Source organism: Lygodium microphyllum, chromosome 13 (genome assembly GCF_053477565.2).
Source record: "Lygodium microphyllum isolate KBCC chromosome 13, Lygodium_microphyllum_v1.1.10, whole genome shotgun sequence".
Taxonomy (NCBI): domain Eukaryota; kingdom Viridiplantae; phylum Streptophyta; class Polypodiopsida; order Schizaeales; family Lygodiaceae; genus Lygodium; species Lygodium microphyllum.
The window spans coordinates 52,103,377-52,109,734 of NC_141147.1; positions in this window are offsets into that span (position 1 = coordinate 52,103,377).

Here is a 6,358-nt window from a genome sequence, read left to right on the forward strand (position 1 = left end):
TAAATCTTGAATGAATCACAAAGATCCATTATTCTTAGGCACGGTAAACCATCGCTTGGAATACGGAGCTGAAGATGGCTTCAATATTCGCATCTTTATATTTTCATTTTAAAGTTCCAGTAACTTAGGCAAATGAGCAGTTGGTGTCGGAATTGGTTTAAGATTCCAAGGAATGTGTGGGACCGTAAAAATCACCATTGGTGCCACAACACTTGGATCCACACAGCCAATTTCATGAGGCTGAAATGAAAAAGCTTTTCCATGTTTCTTTAATATCTGCATGAAGACATGCTTTTCAGCTGGCAAGAGAGAAGAGTCTTCACTAATTTTTAACTCTTGTAAACTTTCAGCTGTAACTTGGTGACCAATATCTTTGGGATCACGAAGGCTTGGCTGTTTGGATGCCCTTTCTGCTAGTCCTTCACTTTTGGAAGGTAGTGGAGTAGCCACCGGCTTGACCTTCTTGTCAACTATCTTATACTTTGTCTCTACTCTTACCTCATCCTTATTTGGCTATCCAAAAGCTTCTTGATCTGCAAATTCTTGAATTATGTCATAAATATCCAATGTGCATACCTGTATGGACTGATTTCCAGCCTGATTTTCTGCATGAACAGCTGTGTGTATTTTAGCCAATGTATCATTATAAATTAGCCCATGAAATAGCCCTGAAATTTCTTCATTTTCAGCCAAAACATCAATTTGCTTCAACTTCTGTTCCATATGACATAAATGCTTTCTTTCAGCCCTATTCATGGGTGGCTGAAAACTGTTTATAACATCCCACAGTGTTAGCTATAAAAACCTGCAAGTCAGCTTTTGGCATAGCCCCCTTTACATGTGGAGACAAATTTTTATGACATGAAGCACCACCATAGCCCCCATTTACAGCAGTGCTACCCGAAAACCCTTAAATTCTCGTGCATTAGGAGGTACAGGATGATCTCTCAATCGATTTCTATTCCGGTGATGATTTACACATACACTCAGAAATTGGACAGCTTTGTCATTATCCTTACTTCTTATCTGAGCATATGATGAACTATCATCAAGGGCCTTTGTCTCCAAACGAGACTCAGAAATAAAAGGTTGACCAAGAATGATAGGATAGCTGTAGGAATCTTGAACAAAAAAATGAAATTCATCTTTTACATTACCAATAGTAACCTGTACATAAGGACATGCCCCATAGAGATCGCCAAAGGAATTATTGGCTGCTTTCATGCGCCATCTCGGGTCTATATCTATGGGCCATCCGCCATTCTCATAGAGACTTCTAGACATGACGTTGATCTCCAAGGCATGGTCTATAAGGGCAATGCATGGAGTCTCACTTTCTCCAATCTTGACAACGGCTTCGGTGGTTGCCCTTGCCCAATGGGTACGAGAGTAGTGACTACTAGGAATAAAATGAGCATCAATCTCTTCTTGCATGTTGTGAAGACGAGCTTCTTTCTTATGCATGGGCTGCTCTTTGGATTGAGAAGGCCCCATCATAACATTCTCTGCAATAGCTTCTTCAATTTCTGCTTCATAGATGTCTTCATCTATGGCTTCTATGGTGGCAATCAATTCTTTGATTGCCTCCAATCGAATCCCTTGAGTATTCAGCTTCTCTTCATCCTGTAAATACACATGAAGTGCTTGCAAAAAAGCATGCACAGATTCTTTAGTTTCCTCACCAACATATTGTCTTTTCCGTTCAATTACATGAATTATTACATCATGAAATCCTCATTTTGCAATTCTGAGAATTTCACCCAATGTAAATTCAATTGTGCTTCCAAGAATCCTTTCTTCTAGGATCCGCTTGAGATTCGTCGCAGTCTCTATGTCAGACTGCAGCTTGTAGCTGGGATGTTTACCATTTCTCTTTCCTTCCATCTTCTTTGCTTGTGGTGCATTTCCTATATCAAGCTCTGGTGGTGGTGGATTTTCAACAACCTTCTACTGATCCGGTTTACTTCTTATCACACGTTTAGTTGGCCCCGAAGAGGAGGAACTGGCAACATCTTCATCTCTTCTTCTCTTTTCTTCTATCATAGCTTCATGATTATTAATTTCAGCCAACCGAGCGAAAGCTGAAAATTAATCAACTGGCTTGCTCCATCTGGTTTTTCCTCGGATGCATTGACTGACAGTAGTTAAATCATCTTTGGTTGCCTTGCCTCGCTCCATACAATCTAAGGCCTGCATCCACACTTTAGATTTTTCATCAGCTTTACATGCTTTAACAATTTCATTAGTTGGCTCAATTTGCAGCCCATAGGTAGCTGCATCAACAGCTGCATAGGCTGTTCTTGTTGCCAAATCCTCCAGTCTTTTCCTCATGCCACCGTTGCCGAAATTTGGCTCAAGAAGAAGCCCGGTTTTGGTTGCATGAATTTTACCGTCCTTCCAAAAGACTAATTTTTGCGCTTCAGCTTCAAGAAATGCACTACACTCCCTCTTATCATGTTGTAGGCTATCACACCAGATAGAGCGTCTCTTGAAGCATTCTCGTACGGGTCTTTGGGCAGTTGTCCATCCTCTTTCTTCCACTTTCACATCAAGCCTTTCCACCTTGGAATTAATCTCCGTTAGATTAAGATGGAGATCCCGCATGCTCTAGATCAGCTCGTCCATAACATCCTTCTTTGGAGGTGGAACAACATGATTTCTTAATTGCTCGACCATAGAGACAGGAGGTCGAGGTACATGAACAGACTCCTTCATGGATTCAGTTGGTGTAGAGGTAGACCCCCACCATAGGCGCATCCGATCTCTTCGAGCAATCATATTAACTGCTTCAGTGACATCACCCCAAGCAATCTTCAATCCCGTTTCAGAGTCAGGATCTTCAAGCCAATCAGTTAGCTTCTCTTGAAGAAAAGGATCTGCAGCCTTCAGAAACAATTCAATCTTCTGGCTTTCCATACCCTGCTGATTGTCAGAATCTAGTTGAGCAAATTTGCTTTCAAATTCGTGGTGAAGAGTAGTTGCGGTTAGTCCCTTATTGGGCCTTTCAACCCATTCAGTGAAGACTTTCTTCGTCATGAGGCCAGAATCTTCAAGAAAAAATTCTTCTCGAAGAGTCTTTTTAAATGCAGACCATCCCGCATCTTTTTGAAAAAGACCATGAATCGGGTCCTGGAGGCCATGCACGGCCAAATGGGCAAAATATCGGCTCCAAGCATAATGAGGGATTTCAAAGAAGACCATCTTGTCAGTATAGAGGTGGATAAAAGAGGACACATTTTGCCCATTAAATTGCTTGAGCTCCTGCAACTGCTTCCAAAGCCTTAATGACAGCGGCATCATTCCACTCTTCATCTTGTCTCCACTGTTGTTGCAGTTGGAACTGCTGCTGAAATTGCAATTGTTATTGTTGGCTCTCTTGCATGAGATGAACCAACTGCTGTAAGGCATGTCTGATACTCCCATTGTACTTTCTCTTCTGCAAAGCTGACCTTCACATTCGTTTCACCACTGTCGTCGTGTTGGGGGTTGAAGGTCTTCCACCAGGGTTTAGAGCAGAAGAGGAGTGTGGGATTCAAGGTTAGGAGAAGGAGAAGGAGAAGGAGAAAAGATTCGGGTTTGATAAGATTTGGGTTATTGAGATGACTTAATTGAAGTGGAAGATCTCAAGCTTTTTCTTTTATTTAGCATACATGAATGGAATGAAAGACTTTGTCTTGATTACATCAAATGCATATGCAGATAATAAGCCAATACATTTAGGGATTATCTCATATTTAATCCAAATGCATACTCCAAATGTAAGCTCAAACGATTTCTATTTCATATACATTAATGGATGACAACTCCAAGATACAAGTATTTTGATGGTAGACTCTTTTACATCCAAGACATAGATCAAAAACTCATGAAATGCATTGACGAAGCATAAAATTTACTTCAGCCCTGTTTTAAAACAATAATGTCCAACCCATAATCAAGCTCCAAAAGTGCACATAATCTCAAGAATAAGCTTCTCTAATCATTCACAAATGAAGCCTTGATGTTAAGAGGTCAATTCCTTCTCTTTCAACCACATAGATCACTTGTTTTCTCATCAAAATGGACAAGAACAGTGGGCTGCCCTATTTATGACTGGTTTTTTTCAGTCCAAAACAACCCATACACCTTCAAAATTCTCCCCTTTGCTTGGCCCCAAAGTCACTCAAGTACTCGGGTACAAGACGGGCTTCATTGGACCATGAATATGGTAAAAGAATGAAAGAAGAAGTATATAAGAGTAGGCTAAATACTTTTTCTCAGGTTTTTCCCCTTTTATGGACTGTCATACCACTCATGGACAAGCAAGAAGAGCTCTCACCTTCTTTATTTGTATCTCCTTCTTTTGCTTTAGTTTATCTTGATTTTGCATGCATTGGGAGCATGCACCATAGCCTTCAGCTCACCCTCCATCTGCCACAGGTAGGGAGGCATGTTTTTTGCGCCAAAAAATGTGGGCTGCGTCCTCTTCAGTTCCCACTCTTCAGTTTGACCATTTAGGTCACTTATAAGTCATATAAGTCCATTATTCTAGGTCCCATACAAACCTAGTGGACTTTTGGCACTTCTCTTGATTTCTAGCCAAATTTTTCTCTTAAACCAATGTGACTTAGCCTGCAGACTGTCAATTACATCCAGTAAGTTGTGGGTTCCCATAGACTTAATTTTTGTCAATATACATGGTAAAACTGAAGATTGTATGACAGCTACAAAATAACTTATGAAATTAAGTGATATCTAAGACGGATGTTGGGTAACAATGACTGAATTATGTATGAAAGTTTCTCATGTGAATCCTAATGAATTTCTTCTACAAACATAAGAACTCTATGTTTTATACCATGAACATAAAACTCTTTGACACCGTGTCTCTCTGTATATCGAGTCTCTAGGTTGGTGGGGTCACGGTTTGTAATGGAGTATTGTAAGAAAGCAAAATACAAGTTGTGGGTTCCCTTAGACTAAATTTTTGTCAATATACATCGTATAACTGAAAATTGTATGACAACTACAAAAGAACTTATGAAATTAAGTGATATCTAAGACAGATGTTGGGTAACAATGACTGAATTATGTATGAAAGTTTCTCATGTGAATCCTAATGAAGTTCTTCTGCAAACATAAGAACTCTATGTTTTATACTATGAACAGAAAATTCTTTGACACCGTGTCTCTCTGCATATCGAGTCTCTAGGTTGGTGGAATCACGGTTTGTAATGGAGTGTTGCAAAGAAAACAAAATACAACTAGTAGAAACACTATTGTGAGTAGAAGTGGTATTGCAAAAAAAAAGTAAGAAGAAGAGAAGAAAAACTTTCAAAGTCCTCCAGATAAGTCATGAGACTGTCATTCCCAAGATGATGGACTGCTTATGCCTCCAGTTGTGCCCTTGCTACCTCGCATTGCTGTCTCCAGCGTCCTCGAGAATCTGTAGCCTCCTCCTTGAGGAGTCTGTGCTAATCATCTGCATCTATTTACTCGGACTTTGAGGCCCCACTCTTAAGTTCCTTGTGTGCATCTGATCGTCTATGGGACATGTAGGTACACATGCACTCCATCATCCAGCCTATGGAAAACCTATCTGCTGTGGTGGGTACTCCTCATACAAGGATGCTATTATGTAGTCCTTGCTCCCCTTCGGTATGTTCTTCCAATGATCCAAGACATTGTGCCGAAAAACTTGTTGGCACAACTCTCTCATACGAGCCATCACCCTCCTCCCCTCATCATTCATGATTACGACTCCTGTCCTATCATCTACAAGGTATCCATAACCCTATGGGATATGTCTAAGATGTGTCGTCTCCCACCTGCAAACGCGCTCTTGGGTGAGGATATCCAAGAGACCCCTATACATATGGTGTACCCACGCAGGTGGTATCTCTCCGAGTAGCACCCATTGGGGTGCCACCTGTGCAGGCAACTGAGAAAAAGCTGGATTGAGTGGAGTAGACATCCCCACAGGTGTGAAAAATCCCATAGGTGACACAACTCGAGTAGAATGATGAGACAGAGAGACAAGTTCTCTACCTCCATAACAACCACCTGAGCCACCCTGAACCTGCATGAGAGCGAGGAGTAGCACCTGTATCTTAAGCCGACCATGGGCTCACCATATCCACATCTCCACAGCATCCCCAAGAACCACTACCTCCATTCGGCCCAAGTGTGGAGTGTCGACCTTGTCTATTGGAAACCGAAGCATCAAAGCGTACCAAACTAGATCTAATGGAAAATCCTAATGGTGTCTGAGACAGCTTGGTCCGCCATATGTCTAAATTGAGCCATATGATCTAGAGACATACGTGTGAAGATTTCCTGCAACTCCTTGTCGCTTATCCCTCTACTCATTGTGCTGTCC